Source organism: Pleurodeles waltl, chromosome 4_2 (assembly GCF_031143425.1).
Source record: "Pleurodeles waltl isolate 20211129_DDA chromosome 4_2, aPleWal1.hap1.20221129, whole genome shotgun sequence".
Taxonomy (NCBI): Eukaryota; Metazoa; Chordata; class Amphibia; order Caudata; family Salamandridae; genus Pleurodeles; species Pleurodeles waltl.
This window is the reverse complement of record NC_090443.1, coordinates 292,476,960-292,499,860: the sequence shown is the minus strand read 5'-3', so window position 1 is coordinate 292,499,860 and position 22,901 is coordinate 292,476,960. Positions and strand designations below refer to the sequence as shown.

At 43.7% G+C, this 22,901-nt stretch overlaps 1 long non-coding RNA gene across 1 annotated transcript in view; it reads left to right on the top strand.

Moving 5' to 3' along the window:
* The first annotated feature begins 4,548 nt into the window (after nucleotides 1-4,548).
* LOC138292545 (uncharacterized) overlaps nucleotides 4,549-22,901 on the top strand; it is a 35,459-nt gene continuing 17,106 nt past the window's right edge. The window contains exons 1-2 of the long non-coding RNA XR_011202719.1: nucleotides 4,549-4,849; nucleotides 8,907-9,006. This is a non-coding gene — a long non-coding RNA (uncharacterized lncRNA). The remainder of the gene's footprint in view (nucleotides 4,850-8,906; nucleotides 9,007-22,901) is intronic.

The following is a 22,901-nucleotide window of genomic DNA, read 5'->3' as shown; positions in this document are numbered from 1 at the left end:
ACACACTGCTGATTGACGTGTCCTGGGGATAGTGGTATGGGCCCGCTGGGTGGGTGCTGTGGTGGTGTTTCCTGAGGGGGGAGGCTCTGTGGTGGTATGGGACTGTGCCTGGGTTTCTGACTGTCCGGAGGTCCCTGATGAGCCAGGTTGATCATCCAGATCCAGGCGTCCAGAGCTGCTGTCATCACTGTGGGCCTCTTCGGGGGGGGCTGGATGTTGCTGGCACCTCCTCTCCGGTGACGTTGGATGGGGGACCTGTGGGGTGTAAATGCAGTGTTATTGTTTCTGTGTGTGCCATCTTGTGCATGGGTGTGTTGCCCTGTATGGTTGTTATTGCCCTGTCAGCTTAGCCTTGTGTGAGGAGTGATTTGGTGGGTAGGGGATTGTCTCTAGTGTGCATGCTTTAGTGATGTGTGTCCATGCAGGACTGTGACGGGGGTCCGTGCATTGATGTTAACTGCAGGGCTTGGCATTGGGATGAGTGGGTTGTGATGGTGGGGTGTATGTGAGGTGGTGGGGTGGGGTGATAACTGGACCTGGTACAGGGTGTAAGTACCACAAGGTACCCACTATAAGCCAGGCCAGCTTCCTACATTGGTGGTGCAGCAGTGGGATAAGTACTTGTAACTGCTTTACCACTTTGTCATTTGGTGCTTTTCATAAGAGTGGGGGCAGGGGTGGGGGTATGTGATGGCATACAGGTAGGGGGTAATAGTAATAGAGAGTTGACTTACCAGAGTCCAGGCCTCCTGCTACTCCTCCCAGGCCCTCAGGATGCATGATCGCCAAGACTTGCTCCTCCCATGTTGTTCATTGTGGGGGAGGAGGTGGTGTTCCATCGCCAGTCCTCTGTACTGCAATCTGGTGTCTTGCTGCCACGGAACGCACCTGCCCCCGTAGGTCGTTCCACCTCTTCCTGATGTCATACCTTGTTCTTGGGTGCTATCCCATGGGGTTGACCCTGTCCACGATCCTCTGCCATAGCTCCATCTTCCTTGCAATGGATGTCTGCTGCACCTGTGATCCGAATAGCTGTGGCTCTACCTGGATGATTTCCTCCACCATGACCCTTAGCTCCTCCTCTGAGAACCTGGGGTGTCTTTGTGGTGCCATGGGTGTAGTGTGTGTGGTGTGTGTGAGGGTGCGTGGGGTGATGTGTTGGGGTGTGTGCTGTAAGGTGCGTGGATGGTGTATGGGTGATGGTGTTTTGTGGCTCTGGTTCTGTGGGTGCTCTTGGTCTGTCTCTCTCAGTTGACAATATTTTTTTGTCGTAAGGGGATGTGGGTATTGTGGGTGGGTGTTTTATAGTGTTGTGGGTGTGGTGTGTGTATTGGTGTCAGGTGTGTGTAGTTTGAATTGTCCAATGTGGTGTTGTTTTGTTCGGTTGTGTGTATTTTGAGCGCGTGGTATGTACTGCTAATAGTTTACCGCGGTTGAATGTCGGCCGTGGTAATTCGTGAGTCATAATGCTGTGGGCGTAGTTCTGTTGGCGTAACAGTGTGGGTTTTGGTACCGCCAATTTATCACTTACCTTTGGGCTGCGGACTTGTGTGTGTGTCTGTATAGTGACGGATTGGTATGTGTGTGCGTCATAATATGGGTAGCGGTAATCCGCCACGGCGCCGGTATGTTGGCGGCGGTCGGCATGGCGGTAAGCGGGACTTAACACCAATGTCATAATGAGGGCCTATGTCCCAGAAGTCCTCTAGGCGGGGGCACAACCACTTAATATGCAGAAGGGAATTTCTCTTTCCACATCCCCGCCAGCAAGTGTTAGGAGAGGTAGGGTCAATGGCATGGAGTATAGTGGGTGTTAGGTGCCAATAATGCAGCAGTTTATGTAAGATCTCTCTGCCTGGGACATGACAGGCCAAGATTGTGTTGCGAGTGTAGCACATTTTATATAGCAAGAAGCAGTGCTTTAAAAAGGCCGGTATTGTCTGGTACGGAGTACTGGCAGTGCTTTAAATGGGCCGGTACTCACCGGTACGGAGTACCGGCACTTTTTTATTTTCTCCCCTTAAGTACCGGAACTTTTCCTCTGAGAAGGAGAGTACCGGTACTCACGGGGGTCCTGGCATTGATGCAAGTGGTGCTGCTCATGAATTCCTGCCTCGGCAGCAGTTTCAGTTTCAAATGCCTCTCAAAGGGTGGAAGCCGGGGCTGAGCTGCTGTAAGAGCGCCAGAGCAACGGCTCTTGTTTGTAGGCCTCGGTGATCTACCTGAGCTGCACTGAAAGTTACCAGGGGAAAAAGGGGTGTGGCTGCAGGGCGCTATCTTTAGCTTAAAAGGTGTGGGTAAAAGGTGATTGTGAAACCTAGTGGGCAGGTGTGTGAGAAGCATTGTTCAGGGCAGTGCAGCTTGTTTAGTAAGCCCGTTGTTTAAAATGCCTGCACATTTTCACCCATCAGCGTTTTAAAGTGAAGGCGTTTGCGTGAAAGAAAATCCCCACCCTCTCCACCATCTTTCCCGATTAACTTCAAAGAAAAACTACATTAGAGGCTAAATAAATGATTTTTTTTTAGCGTTCTACATGTGGCAACCTCTTGCTTTAGATGGAAAACCAGATCCAAACCAATTGTTACATGGAAGATGTGACATTTTCAGACATTTTTTAATTTTAGAGGCCAAACCTGTGCAGTCTGGGATTTGTAGTTCTTTTTTTCATTCTACTCAAGATATTAAAAAAGTCTCAGCAATAAAGCATGTATTGTAAAAATCAGGGATGGATTTAAAATGTTACATAGGAGGCCACTTGGGACAACCAGCCCCTGCTCACATATTTTGTGGGGGTCCACACACATTATGCATAGAACAAAGATCAACAAACATTTTTTGGTATTTTTTATGGTGAATACTGAATCCTTTCAGGGCACTGCTTCTGGTGCAGGATCTACAACATTTTTGAGAGCTGCCACTGTCCGGCAGTGTATGTGTAAAAAGACAACATGTGAGTAGTGCTTAATTTGAGCTGGTGGTTTCTTCTCCGGTGCAGGGCACCAGCACTTATTTTTGAGGGCCGCCACTTATTTTTCTGCCTCAAGAATTTACTGCAAGCGAAAGACAGAGGAAGAGAAAAATGAAAATGCTTCACAATGGGAGAAAGCAGAAAGCGTATTTAGGGTGCCCCTGTTTGGAATAGCTTTGAATGTATGATCCTGTTTCAGCTCTTTTGTGCCCTCTTTGGCCAGGACACTGTCAGTGCACAGACACGCTCTGCGAAATTCTAAATGTGTTTACATCTAGTATTCTGGAAAAGTGACGTGATTTTAAGTTTGTAACACAGCATCGGCTCACTATTACTAGAATCTCTGTGACACCCTCCCTTTTCTCATGTGTGAGGTACTGTTTTGAGATCCAATAAACTTTTATGGAGGTTGCATTAAACATAAACACAACATTTGCCTGTAAAATGCAAACATCACCTACATTAAAAATATTTTAAAGGAAAACTCTATTTAAATCAATCTGTTTAAGAATTAGTCAAGGTCATCCGGGCGAGACTCTCTCCAGAACAGAACTGGCTCTATCAGAGCCCCCCTGGAAGGCTGGATCAACGTGTCTGCCATAATGCCATAATGAAACATGCAGATCACAGATTTGTTTATGTAGGTAGCTTAGTTGGTTATTGTTTTTGCTGCAGAGATCCTTGTGTTACCTGTTGTTAAAATCCTTGGGATATAGCTTAATGATTCATGAACCTGCATCAAGGAAATACATGAAAACAGCAAGGTATACATTGGGAATGTTGCTGTTTTTTCCTCAATACATTGTTATTCTAAGATTGTTATTCTAAGTTATCTATTCTAAGAAGAAGGATTACTTTGGTTAATAATCACCACTTCTTATATAAGTACTATATAAATGGCCATTAGTGTAATAACTCATGTACAGATACATCGTTCATTCTTACAGTGCATGCAGATTTCTGGCCTACAAAGCTTAGTATGTCCAAAAACCTAGCCCCGCCCTTAGCACCACCCTTATGGCCACCCCAATCTCCACCCCAGTCCACCACTCTTTTTGGTGAGTACCTGCACTTATTTTTTTCCATTTAAAGCACTGAGTACTGGCACTTTTTTATTTTGTGAGGGAGAGTACCTGCACTTCTCTAGAAAAACGTAATACTTTTCATTGGAGAGTACCGGCACTTCTCAGAAACAAGCAGGTACTCTGGTGCAGAGTACCTGCACTTCTGTTTTTCCATTTCAAGCACTGGAAAGAAGTAGACCCAGTGGCATTAGACTGCTTTACATGGTCACAAGATTATATTACACACAGTCATTTTTTTTTAAGGCACGGGGATATGATTTGATTTGCCCAGAACCCCAGGATGCTGAGATGACTCAGGGACTAGAATCGAGTTCCTCAGTTTCAAAGTCTGTGGTTTCGGCCGTTGGGCCAGGTAAGGAACTTTTCTTACATATGCACTGGGAGCGGGGCGGACCCAGGACCTGAAATGATTGGGTTAAATACAGGTAATGACTGTTTCCATTTGAGAAGACTTTTCTGCGAGGGTCACTTTTCTAAACCAGCAGGGATTACGCAAGGGTTTTCCAATCAGTTTTAAATTCCTTCGTATTGATGAATCAGAAATTCCTTCGCTTTAATCCGGTTGAATATATTGGTTTTCATCCATGCGGAATCCCCAACTATCGTCGTGCAATCCTCGTTCTGAAGGATTTTCCCGCCACGGTTCCTCAAGGGTTACTTCTTTAATATCCGAGGCCTGGAGATGTGTTTTTTCCCCTTTTTTGGAGGAAAGAGGAAGTGGGAGTTCTCGGCCCAGCAGTTGGAGAGCCAAGACTTGGAGACCGCAGCCCAGGCGCCTCGAGTGGCCCCCCGAGAGGTAGGAGCTCGCGAGGTCCGGGAGTTCCCAAACCGAGACCGTCACAATCTTCCGTCGCTCCCATAAATTGGTCACTCTGGGGCTCCCGGATTTTGCGCGGCGCTTTTTATCTGCCGTTACTATTTCTTCTGCTCTCTGAACACTGCACCTCTCGGGGGGGGATGCTTCCGGATGAAGTGCCGTCCTAGTAAATTACTTTGGGGGTTAATATGCCTACTACAGATATCTGTTTACCCCGCGCCTCGTGTTGAGGCGTCAATGGGATGCCTCAGAGTTGTGCCCTTGTTGCCGCGAACAATATTTAACTAGCAGACTACAGCTGCCAGTCTTGGTAAGATAGCTCAGGTGGTCAACGCGCCTTCTGCACAGATCTGTGCAAGCTGCGGGTAGGTTATACATAGCACAGTTCAGCTAGATTTCTCATAGGATTCGTTCGCCTTCTGTCGATATTTGGATTATCTTAACATGTCAATTTCAGACCCAGAGATATTTTAGGGGGTTAGGTCCGTAGCAACTAACTACGCGACCAGCCTGTCGTTGGTGGGAGTATTGGTAAGCAAGCATGTATGTTAATGCGTCCCCAACTGCGAATTGTGTGACCCTCCGGTGTCATCCGGAGGCACTAGCACGCGGACACCGAGGAAGGGTTCCATTCCCAGCACACAATTCAAGGGGTTTCTGCTGCAGAATTCTTGAGGTGCGGCTGCTGCGCTAAAAGGAACACTGATTTTCTTCAAAGGACTCTTTCGAAATGTTGATTAAATGGGAGCGCGACTCTAAAACTCAGACGAAGAAGCGAGGACCAGTGTTTCTTTGTCTGCCTCTAGCCTTCTGATCCCCTCCCCCAAGGCTCCCATCCGCCCGCCTTCCTTACTGTTCGGCACCTGGTTGGAATTATATTTTGGGGGGTGGGGGCGGGATATCAGAATCAGCCAGAGGCCCAACGTTGGGCAATTGGCTCAGCTTTTTTTCCACTCCTTTTCTTTTTAATGGAGAATTGCCAAATCCGTAACGTTGCTTTATTATTATTTGAAGGTTGCGAATTATTTTTATGAATATTTCACGCTAGGCTGTGTCAAGAAAGGATACCAGAGCCGTTGGTGGCTTTGTAGAATGTAACATCGACAGCTCTGCTAGTTGGCGAAAGAAATAGGTCTCGATCCTGTTAAAGTTAGTGAGAGGTGAAGTTATAAACACGGGGCGGTGGTCTAGCAGTGTGCCTCACTGAGATAATAACATTTTCCGGAATAGAACATATATATTTGTGGACGGATTGGTGAGTGTGCAGCGCAACCCCAAGCAGGAGAAATAGAACGGAGGGTTAGGGAGGGCAGCGCTGGCACTGAAATGAAACACTCTTGGAACCCGGGGGGCGTGAAATTATAAAACAATACCTTCGTGTAATGTTTCTGAAATCTGCATGTCCCGTAAAAAAAAAAATCCATGGGCCCCTAATGGTGCCATGGAGTGACGTGATAAATTGTGGGAGCCTCTCTGATACTGCCCACATCATATTAGCGATGGATTCTTGCAAATTTCTGATTTTCACAAATATTTGCAGCTGTCCGTACAACAGCTAAACCAAGGTGGGAAATGGTAGGTCCATGGTTTGAAGCCTCGTGAGTCTGCAAAGCCACTAACTTGCTCTTAAAGGGAATTCACCAAGTCCTCTCCAAACTCTTTTTACAGTGGAAAAGATTGGAGGTTTATGTGTGCAAAGAGCAAGAGTATAAGGTTTTCCGCGTGGTGAAAAAAGCGGATGTACCACAAGTGAATATGTAATTGCTCACCAGATTTTCCCATGAACAAATATAACATAACACGGGTATTTTTAAAGAACATGTTTACTTTAAAGACTTAGGCCCATATTTATACTTTTTGACGCAAACCAGCGCTGGCTTGCGTCAAAAAACGTACAGCCAGCTAACGCCATTCCCACGCACCATGCGGGCGCCTTATTTAAGGATTGACGTTAGCCGGCGCTGTAGGCTGGTCAGAGTAAAAAAATAATGACTCAAACCAGGCAGCGCCGGCGTAGGGGAAAATGGGGTTGTGCGTCAAATGGTGCAAGTCAGGTTTGAGTCAAAACTCATGGCTCAAACCGGACTTGCGCCATTTTTTGACGCACAACCCCCATTGAAATGACTCCTGTCTTAGCAAAGACAGGATTCATGCCCCCTTGCCCAATGGCCATGCCCAGGAGACTTATGTCCCGTGAGCATGGCCATTGGGCACAGTGGCACATAGGGGGGCCTAATTTAGGCCCCCATGCCACTTTAAAAAAAAAAAAAATACTTACCTGAACTTACCTCTACTTACCTGGGATGGGTCCCCCCATCCATGGTAGTCCTCCAGGGATGGGCAAGGGTGGCAGGGGGTGTCTCTGGGGGCAGGGAAGGGCACCCGTGGACTGCTTCCATGGTCAAAGACCAAAGAAGTGAGCCCACAGGTCCCTTAACGCCTGCCCTCACCCAGGTGTTAAAAAACGGCGCTCATCAGGCTGTGCACCGTTTTTTAAGGCCCGCCCCATCCTGTGCATCAAAATTACACAGGAGTATAAATAAGGCGCGCATGCCTTAAAGTAATTTTTTAGACAGGAACGCCTTCCTTGCATGTCATTAACGCAAGGCAGTTTCCCGCATCCAAAAAATGACGCACACAGAGGAATTTTGACGTCCACGGGGTCGGGCGTCATAGTATAAATATGGTGCACGGTTTGCGCCGAATGTGCGCCAGAATTTTTGATGCACATTCGACGCAAACAGAGTATAAATATGCCCCTGAGTGCTGCGATAAATGATGTTTATTTTTACCCACATCAGTGGTACTCATTAGATCAGTCTCAGAAAGATGAAAGGCTGAGTGGACCTGCTGGGATTCAAACCTGCAACAATGGAAATTTGCTCCTGTTAGTATGGATTTCAGAGAAGTTTGCCAAGAGTAGGGTTTCCAGGCACATTCAGTAAGCTTTTGCGAATTCCTTGAAGTCATACACATGCACCAATGGAAGAACATGTATCTGTGGGTGTATTTTCTTGTCTTGATTTTCAAATTGAGTCCCTAGCTTATTTTCGTGATTCTCATAATGGTGTTAAACCCATTCTACCTACATTTTGCTCAAGATATTGGCATACAACATACACAGTTTACTGAAATATGACTCAGAGAAATGGTATCTAAAAGTGTGAAACAGTTTAGCAAAACACCCTTTTCAATTTGTATTTTTTTCTTATAGGCTTCTGCATATAATCATCATTGTAGGTAGCCTCAAATTGACAGAGGAAGAAAGCAAAGATGGAAAATAACCTGCAAGAGTGAGAAAAGGCACAGGGAGTGTCTGATGGTGGATGAATGTGGCACACAGTAGAATTAAGTCTAGGCAGTCTTGGTATTCAGCTTTCACTGCATTTGGAATTGCTACTTACAGGCCCCTGAGCAAAATTAGACATCCATCATCCATGCTGCTTTCCATATAAAGGTTGAGCAGTGGCTATTCCTGTAGGTGTGTGCTGTACAGACATGGGCAGTTATTGGAAATAATATATATTTAGTTCAATGGTTACTAACTAAGGCACAAATATGCATCAGTTTAGTATCCATGCAGTGGCACATTTAATGAAGTCCTCTAAACATGTACGTATTGAACAAACTATAAGTGAGCCCATATTAATTTAGGAAAATATAATGTTGCAGGAAAATGCTCTGGTAGAAAGGATACATATTCTGACAGGACAAATGTGCAACACCTCGCTTCTTATAGTCACTGTCATCCACTTACGAAGATTTTGATGACTCAAAGGCAGAATGGGTGCAGATAGGAACTGTAAAAAATCATTGGCAATGATTGAAAACAATGTGATTTTGAATAAAGCAGAGTGCAATAAACCACTGCACTGCTTCTGGGTAATAACTAAAACTTTGCAACAATTGACATAACTTCATGCTTCAGTCTGGAAAAGCTAAGATACTTGTATAGTGTTGTGATGCACTTTTTAAAAAATATCTTAGTTTACGGATGTGTTTCAGAACTTCTGAGATTCAGAGTTTTACGTTTTAGGTCTGGATGTACATCGCAGCAGTCACCTGACCATATGCAATCAACAGAAAAAGAGATTTAAGAAGCACACCTAGGAGAAGGACCTTGTCTCTGCCCACAGGTTGGTTATCTTAAGTACAATAGTTGATTGGGCAGAAGGCGTGTGCTGCCATTGAGAAACAGTGCTTGTCGTACTCCTCTTGGATCCTGAGGCGAGTTCGGCCACCCAAAACAAACATAATGATGTGGCAGTCTGCAATGGCAATACTTCTTTACTATGTGGTAATAGTATTGGCTAATAATAGTTTTAAAGATTTATGACATGCTCACAGTGTGCATTAACTAAATTGTAGACCATATTTCTATTGACAGGTTAATTTTCATGGGTGAGTCCCTTATGCAAGGGAGTGTATACAATATGATGGTGCCAGAAATGTACCACGAATACTTCAGCCATTGTCATGAGTACCTGTAAAAATTCCCTCTGTTATACAAGATCTGCATTTTGCCATTGACACCCGTTATAAAATAAATACAGGAAAGCTCATGACAAGAATTACTTCAAATATTGGTTCTAACATTTTGCTATGGATCCACCCCATATTCTAAGAACTACGTACATCAGGTTAGGGTCTTTGGCCAGGTGTGGTGGTGTGTGCTCTGTGTCCCTGCTGCTGGGTATAAATGCTCTAGCAGCTTTCTCAGTTAGACAGTTCAAGTCCCCACAGTCAATGATGGTGTCTTAATGGAAGCATGTCATGGCCTGCAGTTTGCCATAGGTAAATACCTCCTGTCCATATGTTATTAATGCCCTTATCTATAAGACAAGAATAATCTACAGTATGCCAGACCAGAAACACACTTGCAAGCATAACAAATGTACACATGCACTCACACACACATTCTTTCACACACTTGAGGCATATTTTCAAAGAACTGTCACAGCGCGGAGCTGCGCCAAAATTGGCAGCGCAATGCTGTGTCAGTTCTGAAACAGAGGCATGCGCTGTATTTACAAAAATACTGCACATCCCTGTGTTTCCCCCTGCACCGATGCTAAATTAGCTGCCTAGTGCCAGTGCAGCCACCCTTGCGCCATTGGTGCGTGCAAGGATGGCTGCGTTGCGGGGGGGGTTGTTTTTGTACAGGATGGTACACCTTCCTGCACAAAAACAATCCTCAATGGTGATTTGCTCTTTCCATGTGTGCTTCAAAAAGAGCCAAAAACCAAGGAGAAATTAAAGCATTTTTCCATGTTGCTCCATGCTAGCGCCACCCCTGGGGCGGTGTTATACTTTGCCGCTGCCACAGATTTATGATTTCTTCTAAATCTGAGGCAGCATCAAAATGCAGTGGGTGTTGCTGTGGAACGTCCACAGCAACACCCATTGCATGTCCCTTCCACGCATAGTGCTGTGTCTGAAGGGGCCGTATTTACAAGGGGGCGTTAAGCCACAGAAAGTGGCTTTACGCTACCTTGTAAATACGGTGCAATGCACAGTGCCACCGGAGCGTCACAAAGAGTGACTCTCCAGTGGCGCCAGGAGCTGGTAAATATGCCCCTCAGTTTCACACAGTCATTCTCACAATATCTCTTGGACTCTATCATACATTTTTATTCTGCCACACTCACACACACTCACACTGCCACTTACAATCCCATTAGTCAAGCTGCTTCTATTGTGTTAGAAAAGCTTACCCTGCTGCTTCTGATATTCCTGTCTTGCCTTTCAGTGAAGCTTAATAAAAACATATTCTCTTTATGCTATTTAAAAATAGTAATATATTGCCTTGTCAATGTTTGTTACAAGTATGATGTGAATGAAAAGTGCACTTGCTTAAAATAGTTGTACAGGGCTTATATTTCATTTCACATGTGGATCGAGTATTGAAAATGAACAAATCCACTACTGATCTTATTAAATGATTGAATTCTTCTGCAACCATGGATTTTATCTAGCAACACTTTGCATTTTGAGATTTTCTGACCCAACTTACAATGTAAAAAAAAATCTACATGTCCCGTAATGAAGTATTTTGGTGAACGGAAAACCAGGACTTGCTGAAGGTGTCACACGATCCTCAATCCAGCACTATACCCCAAAACTTCAGACCTATTCTTACCTCTTGTGCCGTCCCGCATTCTCAGTCCACTCTCCCCTTTTGCACTAGTCCCGTTGTTGCAAATGGAATTAAGTAGGCATCTAGTACTACGGAAAGAGCAGGTATTCTATGGGTGCCTTTGTAAAATGTGTATATTCATGACAGTTGTGTAATTTTCATATGTGCAGAATAAGAGGTGTGCTTATGTGAGTGCTGGGTGATGGTGAATAGTGTGATTGATTGCAGCATGAGTGGTGCGAGTGTAGGGTGAAAAATGTGCCGGTGTGAATGTCAGGTGAACTGCATAAATGCAGTGTGAGAGGAGGGCCCATGTGAGTGCTGGGTAAGAGGAGTGCACGCAGAGTGGAAGGAGTGAGTGCAGGGTGGTGTGAGTGATGTAAATGAGGTGTGCCTATGTGTGGGGCAGAGTGAGCGGCAAGAGTGAAGGGTGATCTGTGAGAGTGACTGGTAAGGGGAATTAGTGCCGGGTGATGGTGTGTTCCTATGAGTTCCTACAGACTATTATCCCTGTGTGCAGGCGGGGTGACCAGAGTGCCTATATGTGTCTGCATGCTGAGAGGTTTGCCCGTGTGAGTGCCAGGTGAGAGGAGGGAGTGCAGGGAGAAAGGTCTGACACCAGGGTGAGTGATGTGCTTGTTTGCATGGTGTGAGTGCCGTGCCCATGTGAGTGAAGGGTGAGCTGTGTGAGTGACAGGAGTGCCTATGGGAGTGCACGGTGAGTGATATGGCAGTGTAAGAGTAGGGTGAGAGGAGTGACTGCAGGGTGAGTGATGTGCTTATGTGAGTGAAGGGTGAGCTGTGTGAGTGACAGGAGTGCCTATGGGAGTGCACGGTGGGTGATGTGGCAGTGTAAGAGTAGGGTGAGAAGAGGGACTGCAGGGTGAGTGATGTGACCTTATGAGTTTGGGTGCGGTTGAAAGTGCAGAGTGGGATGAATGAATGCATGGTTAGTGATGTGCTTATTTGAGTGAGATTGTAGAGTGAGCAGTGAGAGCGAAAGGTGAGTGAAGTGTCATGCATGCAGGTTGAGTAGTGTGCTCATGTGACTGCAGGGTGAGTACAGGGTAAACAGCACAAGTGCATGGTGAGCGGTGTGAGTGCAGGGAGAGGAAAGGGAATGCGTGCAGTGTGGTTGCAGTGAATGCAGGGTGAGCGATGTGCTTGTGTGAGTGCAGCGTAAGGAGCACGAACAGTGTGAGTGCAGGGTAACAGCAAGAGTGCAGTGTGATCACTGTGAATGTAAGGTGAGGGGTGAAGGTGGCAGGTGAGTGCAGTGCCATGGGCGTGCTTGTGTGAGCGCAGGGTAGCAGGAGGCTGAATGGCGTGAGTGTGAGCATTGTGACTGCAGTGTGATCGCTGTGAGTGCAGGGTGACTGAAAGTGAAGGGTGAGCGGTGAGAATGCGGAGTGAGTTGTCTGAAGAAGATGTATTCTCAGACACTTGGAGTAACTCAGCATGTTATTGACGGCTGGCGTAGGGTTTCATATATAAGTTACACTATTGGTATTATGGTATCAATCAGGTATGGATGGTGGAGGAAATAAATGATGTGCAGATTCTGCAACAAACATTCAGTCAGCCTGGTACAAAAATACACAAAATCACCTTAAAACAGGTGTTTTTAGCACTTATCTGTGCATACTTCAAACACTAAATATAAATAGAAATCCCTTTTAGATGTGTTCTAGGGTTGCATTAATGACCCACGACTAATAATTAAAGGAAACAAAAACAGAAAAGTCATGTTATAAATAAATGCATATGATTTTATTTACTGCTCTATGAGACCTTTGCAGGGTCACTAAACAACAAATGGCCAGTATTTACCTTTTAGAAAGGTGGCAACACTGCTTGAGAGATGCCTTTTCATGAAGCGAATTCTCCCTCTGTGGAAGTAAAGGTAAAAAGCAAATGTAAGGAATAGGCAGAGGGGGTGACCCAGGGGGTACTAGAACCAGTGAAAAAACACAAGCCAAGCCTCCTTAACCAGTTCGCAAAGGAATGTAAATGGTCTTTTAAAGACCTATGAAAAACTGGGCGTAGTGGAGATAAGTCCCCGGACACTGCCCGGTCTAGGCCACAGCAGTTCAAGCTGCAGCAGCCCGGGCTGAGGCACACCACGGGGAAGGCTAAAGCCCTTATTATACCTTCCTGGATGACTCGTTGTCCCAGGGGCAACACAGGAGTTTGGCAGCCCGGGAAGCATGCAGAGGGAACGCACAGAGAAAAGGGCAGTGTTTAAGCGGGATAAAATCAAATCTATGTTGTGAGTGGTTACAACCTGTAAGTTTGCTTTCATTATGGTCTGGAATAGGCGGACACGCTTTACAAAAACGCATCCTTGGCCTGTCTTTTTGTATCTGCATTACTAGAGGCAGGTTTTACAACAGTTTCTCTTACCACAATCTCAGCAGACACAATCTTGATATGAAACAGCCACATATTCTTAACAAGTAATTCAGTGACGGTCTACGTAATAGGAATTTCCAAGTTAATATGGTAATTCTTTTGCCCACAGAGAAACCCATAGAAGAAGAGGGTATAATTTAATTAGATGTTTCAATCATTTCATCTCTAGCATCTCAAGGCCAATATATGTTGAGCAGATCTACGGCACCACGAGTAGCCTACACACGAAGCAGTTTTCGAACCTATATGGTTACTAATGTCTCAATACCCTAAAAGGCCTTCACTATATATTGCCACTGAGATGCATTTACTGTTATAGAACAAAATCAGTTCCTTAACTGGTTTAGAGCCCAATCTAGAAGCAATTTTAAAGACAGCTTCTTTTGCTGTACTCATTTGTACCCTTGACGTACAAATGCTCCCAATTCAGTCTTGAGTCAAAGGGTATGCCGAGACGTGTAAGGATATTCACATCTTCCTCGTGACATGACTGATATTATGAAGGTGCTTCTCTGTGTGTTTGTGACCACAGATCACTGTGTGCGTCTTGGCTATATTTGTCTACAAGTCTCTCTTAGCTATATAGTCAGCAAAGGCAATTAGCAGTTTTTGGAGGCCCAAGGCCACCCTTGCAAGTAAAACTGCCTCATCTGCGTATAACAATCCAGGGATCGGATTCCCCTCCCCACCTGCAGTGAATCCTGACCCTTCGTTAATAGCAAGGCCCTGAGCCCATTTATGTACCTTCTTAGAGAAACAATGCAAGTTCGCCTCACAATCCCATGCCTAGTGCCTCAATTCATTAAAAAAGAATCAGTTCATTCACATTCAAAAACGAACCCTGGTCGTCAACTTACACATTTATTTTCTAAAACTCTGCAGCCAAAAAATTGAAAACAAGGATAAATGTGACAGTAAATCTGTCTGGCTTACTTAATGGGTTTAAACGAGACTGCATATTAGAATATCTGACATGATTAAGGCTCTGCGTGTTGAGATCTCTGTGTGCTCAGCAATTTTCAGGGATAATAATAATGGTCAGATAACTAGTGGTTAACGCACTTGATGAGTCAACCTGTGTTTTGTCTAATCACAGTTTTTACTCCTAGAGTAGCATGGTGGGTTAAAGTGCCTTTTGCAAAGGATTTTGTGTAACATGCAGAACATAATTTAATGATTACTAGTAAGGGCAATATATGGCTCCGACACCTTGTTACTCTCTTAGCCTTATGTAAATTTAATGTACATTAATTTACGTACGTATGAGTTGTCATTGTATAATGTGTGCATGTAATGTAAAATGCTCTGACATCTTACACTGAGATAAGTAGCGCAGTAAAATAACTAAATAAAATAAATTATTAAGTTCTATTTACATATTTATTCATGTAATTACTCATACAGATGGATACATCAGTTATTCTTACATTACATACATATCTCTTATATTCAGGGCTTTACTAAAATAAAAAACTTGCTTCTGAACCATACCTTCTATTTAGTACTTGTGTAGTGATAACAAGCTGTGTGCCTTTTTTCCCGCCATTGAATCTGCACTTAGGTGTTTGGCTTCAGATAGCTCACAGCTAAGAGGAGGCTGAACAAAAAGAGACCAGACAGGCTTGTAAATCATGCCTTTGTTTTGGGCCTAGCACCATCTGAAGGTTGCTGCTCTGAGCGGAAAGCAGGCAACATGTGGGTGCTACTGATGTGTCCTGGTGTCAGCAAATTACACTGGACAAATATTTCACCGAGGGCAGCCTGGATCCAGCACAGTAGTAGATGCTGGTAATAATAGCTACTGGATCAGGAATCTGGCAGGATCTCCTCATTTCCTGCACCGAGGGAGGGTCTCAAACTTCCTGGGAGGAGGTAGTAAAGTTGGAGAGTGTGTGATGTGGCTCTATAAATTAATATTGCACTGTAAAGCTTGCCCGCACTTCCTGTGCATCTATGGAATGTAGATGGTAAGGGATGGGGTGACGAGCTCATTTGTTTTCAGGTCCTTGTGAGGCATACTGCAGCATGCAGAATACCCCTAACAGTGGTAGTGTAAAGACTGTTAGGCTGTGGAGCAGGGCCTTGTTACCACCCACATGCAAGAGTAGAAGCCCTAAAGTGCACTTCTAAAATCCCTTTTTGGGACAAACGATTTCATTGTGTACTAGAGAGAGCTGGTACGAGGCTATCTTGGTGTGCTTGCAAATGTGTGCCTTTAGGGTGAAGATCGTGTCCAGGATTAATCCAGGTGACTTGGCATTGGGTGAAAGTTGGGGTTCCTGTTGTTGGTCCAGCTTTGGTATACTTTTGCTTTTTTTCTTGGTGAATAGCAGGAATTAATTCGCTTTTGGTGGTATTAAGCTTCAGGTTGGTACTGGACATCTAGGACTGGATGGGGTGGATGAGGTTTAGACAGTGTTTCAGGCATTGGTTGTCTGTGGCAGGGTAGATCAATAAATGTAGCTGTATGTTATCAGCTTATTGATGAATTTTGATTCTGTTTCTGGTGAGTAGATTTCCAAGGGGTTCCATGTACAGTGAACTCCTTATGCTAAAAATCAGCTCACAGTTTTACCTCCAGATATTTTTGAGTTTCCCTGTCATTGGCATAGCTATCAATGATGCAGCTGGTGCAGTGACACCGGGACTCAAACAGTTGAGGGGATTCCATCCTGCTTTTCATCAGTAGCAGAGAGTTATTTACAGCCCTGTCTGTTCCGTTGTGTTTTTTTTGCCAGTGACCTGTCTGGGGACTGGGTCGCAATGTGTTTGCTAGGGAGACGAGGGTAGGCGGGCTATTTCCAGGCTCATAGAAAAGTAACTGTTATACATTCAGGTGCAACTCAGGCTGTACTTTAGAAAACGTCAACTTCTGTTGAAGACCATGAGCAGAGTTGTTTTATAATTAGGTGACTGCTGAGTCAATCATCTAATCACTAATCACCTCAGCTCACCCTCAAGGTTCGAGTGGGTCGGTGCCAAAGAGTGAGGTGAAGCACTACCAGAATGTCCCACGTTGCAAGCTGGCTCACCACTATTGAAGCATGCACAGCTCAAGTTGTCAGTCGCGGCTTGCGGGAGTTACAAGGGGCGGGGCGGCACGCGGGAGGGGGATTAATAAAAAATGGAAAAAAAAAATTAGAAACACTTACCACTGCGTTGCCAATCCTCCATCGTCTCCTCAGCAGGCAGCGTCTCCTAAAAGCAGCATTAGGATTGGCTGGGAGCGCTCCCAGGCAGACTGGGAGCCTGTGCTTGCTTCCAGTTTCCGGGCTGGAGAGAGCACACTGCACATGTGTGTTTGGCCAGCCTGAGACAGCTGGCCAAACACACATACACTCTGAGGGGAGTGAGCAGTGCACTCCCCTCACTGCACGTCACCCCCAATGCCCCACCCCTTTCACAACGAAAGGATAATAAACATAGTTTATTGCGAAAGGTTTGCAGCTTCTGCTGCTGGTCGGGCGGGGTGGAGGGACGCCACCACTGACAGTTGTACAAGAGCCCCCCTGCATGCAATGTTTATGACTAGAAAAGAAAAGGGAGAGGGTAGAGCTGTCAAAAGGTGCAACATTTAGTTTCAATGTGCACCCTGCTGTGATGAGAGAGAGATGCATTGCCTCAGGGCTTTGATGTAGCTGTGCATCAAGGTTACCCATTAGACTTGTCTGCCTTCAACCTGAGGCAGAGCCCACCCACGCCCACGTATGTCATTCAGGACCAGGCACAAGGGAAGTGGAGCCACTCTAACTTCTAACTTTTTGGCAGTAACGTGATGGTACTAGTAACGGGTTTGGCATTTGTGCTATCTGTGTGGGGTGGCACGGAATTAGTAAAATCATGTATGTTCACAAATTAGAAACTGGTGAATTATAGTTAAAATACAGCACAATGGGAGTCAGGCGGAAGGATGCAATTCGAATATCACTTCTATTAGTCACTTAGCAGACTAACATAGCAAGATGTGCTGTTTCGTGTTTTTTTCCCTATCGATTTTACTTTATGCAGAAGAATCAAGTGTGCCTCAAGCTCTTCACTGACTCCAATCCGTGGACAAGGGCATCAAAACACTTGACAATAGCAAACATGTTGCTTGCACAGCCAAGCCTGGCATGAGGATTAATTAGTGCTTACATTTAGCGTGTGTTTGCTGGTGCTCTGCACTGGCACTTACTTTTCAACATCAGAACTTATTTCTGACAGTCAGTCACATGGTGACACGGTGTGCCTATTTTTGACCAGAGCACATAAAAAAAAGTTTCCAAATTCAGTATACACGAAAATTAAAATAACAAACAACATCTTGCCAAGGTCATTCTTACAGCTTCGGTGACATAGACTAATCCAACTGGACACAGTTTTCGAGTGTTATGTTTATTGGGTAATGGTGGCACTGGGATTTGGCAGCATTGGCTGGGTGTACACGTAAAATACCTTTGGACCCAGCACTTTTTTTTAACCATTAAATATTGACATTGATGCCTCTCCAGCAGTATTCCGTTCATGCCAGCATTTCAGAGAAGGGGTAATGTATTTTCCTCATTGGCTTCAATTGAAGCAGAAGCAATTTTAGGCAGCAGACAGGTAAAATAAAGCCAGTTTGGCTTAAAAAACTGGGAGTCTACAGGGCTGTTGGCATGTACGGTATGTACTTCAGCTGGTGCTCTGCGTTCAGTTACATATCAAAATTCCAAATACAACCAATCACACCCACCATAACCATCTCATTACCAAACCACTCAAACTTCCTGACAGTAATTAGAGGCTTCACACCGGTCAGCACTGTTCGTTTGGAGCAGTGATACTCAAAGTGTGGCCCTCCTGACTTCTACATGCGGCCCATAGTCACGGAAGCACTGGGCTGTTGTTAACATATTTTTAAAGTTAGTGCTATTTCAAGTTAAATAAAGGTGCAGGCATTTATTTGTAGGTTAACTGCAGTTTAAGAAAATAAGTATCAAGGGTGTCCTGCACCATTTAACTTTTGCAACACCTTCATTTATAAAGACATCTTGCAGCATATGTATAAAAATATGATAATGTCTTTGAACTTCAACAAGCGTGATTTATTTGTATGTAGAACCGTTTCACCTTAGTACATCGGATTATATCAGTGTAATGAGAAGTATTTTTTGAAAGTTGTAGTTCTCAAACGTGAATTTAGAAACATTAATGCCCTCCCCACCCTAACAATGCCAAAGTTGACTTAAAAGGCAAACCAGTTGTTATGTGCACCCTTTGGGAGACCTGGCTTGCTATTAAAGATTAACAGCATTATAGCTTAGTAAATCAAACACCGGAGACATTTCTGTACAGCATGCATCCTGAAGTCATGTATGTCGAGGTCCTTTTGTCTGTGATGATGAAGACAAATGAAGGAAAGTGAATTAAAACAATTGCCTGGGATCACACAATTTGATCAAGTAGGGAAGCCGGGAATGATTCCAGGTTTTTCAGTTCCAAATTGTTCTATTCAATTAAGCCACTACATGTACCTGCTTCACTTCCCCTACATGCACCTATTTGTCCACCTTTCCCCCAACTCACCCACACACGCCACCCGGTGTCACCAGTGCAGCCCACGGTACGCCACTGACCAAACTTTTTGGCCCCTGGGAAAATGTTTGTGAGTATCCATGGTCTGGAGCCTACATCCTCACATTCATCTCTGCAGAACATGTGAGATGAACACAGTGGGGACAGAGAACAAAGGAGCACCAGGAAAGAAGCCACTGAGAGCAAGTGAGGACTGGGACAGGGCAGGTGGGAAATACACAGGACACATGGAGAGTGGAGGAAGTAAACAGACTTGACACCAGGCAAACTTTAGGGGAGCTTGTGTAAAAAGAATAAGATAAAATAGAGAAAGTGAGAGGGAGAATGATATAATGGAGAAATCCAAAATTCTTTCAAAGTGACGGGGTAAAAGTAACGATTAGAATGGTATTGCAAGAGAAAGCATGATGACATAAAAAGAAAGTAATGAAAAGGGAGGAAATAGAGTGCTAGGAAAGGAAAAGAGGGGCCACAGAAGAATGGGGCAAGCCATAATAGAATGGAGTAATAGTCTGAAAGAGAAAGCAATAATAGTGATAGCGTGGGAGAATGAGGGAACAGATAGGTGGGAGAGAAGGAAATAAGTGAGAGCCAGGAGGAGAGAAGGACAAACCAAACTGTGAGAAACAAGGACAGAGCTTATCAGGCAACAGAGATGAAAAGAACTGAATGCGAGAGTGAGGGAAAACAACAGTACAGAGTGATGGATAAGAGAGAAAAAGGGAACTGCAGGTGCAAGAGAGGAAGCCGACAAAGTGATAGGATGAGAGAAGGAAAGACCAAATGATGGGGAGGGAGAACGCGAGAAAGACTATAGACTAACAAGGATGGCACTTATAAAGTGAAAGTTGAAAACAATTTAGTGAACGCATCGGAGAAAATGACATTATGTGATTGTTGAATTAAATAGAAGAAGAGACCATATAAACATAAAAGAGTCTCCTTTATTGCAGTCAACAGCTCGAAATGTTCATGTTGGTTTGAGTATTTTCATATACATAGAAGTCACACTATTTGGCATGAACTCTTGTAATGCTATCCATACTCCAAACCTGGCCATTACTTAATCTCACTGCATTGGGATTTACTTCTATTATCTGTTGTGGCGGATAGCATTTACCCTGTTTAGAATGGTCCTTGCTTGCTTTTCTTACTAGTACCCAATCACCAATCTTTCATTCCTGTTTTTTTGTCCCATATTTTTTTTATCATACCATTTCTTGTATTTCAGTTGATACAGGTATATTTTCTTGTGGGAACTTGTTTGACCAACCTGCATACGTTTGCCACCCCTGAACCAATTAGGGAATAGTTTAGTGCTAGTTTCTCTACCTTTAAGCAACACAAAAGGGGACACACAAGTGATTTGATTGGTTGATGTGTGATAAGACCATATGTAGTCGCGAGGGGACTTTTCTACATCCAGACCATTGACTATAGCTAACTGGATGTTGTCTTTAATCATGCGGTTTGCTCTTTCCACAAGGCCATTAGCTTTGGGAGCAACACAAAGCTGTTTGTCATATTTAATATTTAAAGATTGTAAAAAATCCATAATTTCCTGGGTGGTAGATTGCACTCCATTATCTGTAACTAAAATGGAATATCCCTACTGAAAGTGTCCTTCAAAAACCTAATTAGTATTTTAGTCATGGTATGCTGCACCATTTTTGGGTTATCCAATGTGAATTCTAATCTATCAGAACAAATATAAATCTTTTATATATTCCTGTCCAATTCAATGGCCCAATAATGTCTATTGCCAATTTTTCCCAAGGTTTAAGTGGTACTGTCACTGGAGGTGGGTGTTTTTCGAATATATGTGTGTTCTTGTCACTTCTTAAAAAACGGACACAATTTTCTACCTTCTGTTCAGTAATGAAGTCCATTTTGGGAAGTTTTCTAGTCCCAATATCCATTCAGAAATACGTTGTGTACTGCGTTCGGCTCCCTTAATTGACAACTGAGAACCTGTGGTGAGTAACTCCAGTATTAGATTATATATTTTTGTTTATGGATAACTGAAGGGGGCACTTTTAATTATATTATTGACGTGGCAAGCTGTTTTTGAAACTTAGCATGGTATGTTTGTGATCTGTGTCCCGTAGTGTTGGTTATTGCGATAATGTATCCCTGACGGAATCGCTTGTAACGCGTGGCTGTCCTGATTTGAGTAGTTTAAGTTATGAATTGTCTTAGTGGGGCTTACACTGTAAAGATTGTTTTTTGTTACAGGATCTTGCACTTGATATTTAGTGACAGAACATGAGATTTATCCTTGAAATTACACAGATACAATAATTTTGTTAGGTATAAAGTGGTGGTTTTGAATTTGGTCAAAGGATTGCCCACTAGTAACTTTCCTTTTAAAGGGCTTATTTTGTTGTGTTTCAGCAGCTCGACTTGGCTATGTGTCACGATTTCTTGAGGTCACTCTCAATACAGAATTATGTGATTTGGGAAGAAATAGAGTCATTTGTTAGTTTTTCCTGTTTTGAGATTGTAGATTTAGGAACTACAGGTGTTTCTGATTTTCTTTTTTTGAGGTAGCTCACTATTGTCTTTTTACATACACAGCAGACCCAGAATTTGGTGGTGGCCACTTTTTCTTGAGGCATTAACTGTAACTTCGAACTTTGTTACATGTATGGCGTTTCCCTGGGTAGTACTGGTATTGCATAAGGTCACTTGGCGATATAATTAAGTTGGTTGATTATTTAGTGTATGGCCAGGTGGAAGACTCTGTATTTGATTTATTCTTATGGCTCATGTAATTTGTTTGATTTTAGCCCGCTACATAACTTGTTTGAACATGCTTGCTACATGACCTGTTTGAATATTCTGGAGATTGTGAAGATCACAAATAAAAGCTTTACAGATATTATGGACTAATCATATATACTATTGTAACTCTAGTTGCTCAGGGGGATATTATATTCATGTATGTAAGGGGTTTGTGATCCGTAAGAATAGTAAATCCTATGCCACACAAAAAAGATTTTAAAGGTTTTAAACGCCCAGGAACACACCAAAGCCCCTCTTTCAATCACTGAATATTTTTTTCTGCATTTAATAAATATCTTGAGGCAAAGGCGATTATATTTTCTTCTACTGCCACCCTCTGGGACAATATTTCCCAAGCCCCTGTTACTATCTGCTGGAAGAATAGTCTTTCTATTAGGGGCAAATGTACCCAAAGCAGGTGATGTTGTAATTTCCTCCTTTAGTTTGTCAAATGTTTCTTGACTTTTCTCCTCCCATACAAATTGCTTGTTTTTCTTAAAAAACTCACACAGGCAATCACATTTATCAGCAAAATATTTTACATACTTTGACAAATATTCAATTAGACCTAAAAAGGATCTAAGTTCATCTTTGTTTTTGGGCCTGTCTTACACCTGTCAATGGCCTGACTCCTTCCTTGGATTTTGTGTGTCCAATGTAATCTACTGATCTGACCCCTAACTGACATTTATTCTTTTTGACAGTAAGGACAGTCTCCGCCAATCTCTTAAATATTTAATGCAGTGTTTTATCATGATTTTCTATTGAAGCTCCAGACACCATCATATCATCTTTGGAATGTAAGGTGTTCCCTATCCCTTTCAGAATCTGGTGCATAATTTCTTGAAAGACTGAAGCCGGAGATGCAAGCCCAAATGGCATTCGCAAAACATGTAAGCTCCCATTGCGTTTATGAAAGCAGGGTGCAGCTCCACTTGATGATAAGCCATCAAGAGATCAATTACACTGAAATATTTTGCTTCCCCCATGGTACTTAGCATTTCATTGGCAGGGGGCGAGGCTGTCTTTCAATCCAGATATTTTTATTCAGACTGCGCAGGTCTACACAAAGGTGAATAACCTCCCCATTGGCTATTAATGCAATTACTATAGGAGCCAACCACTCTGAGCATTTTCTTGCTT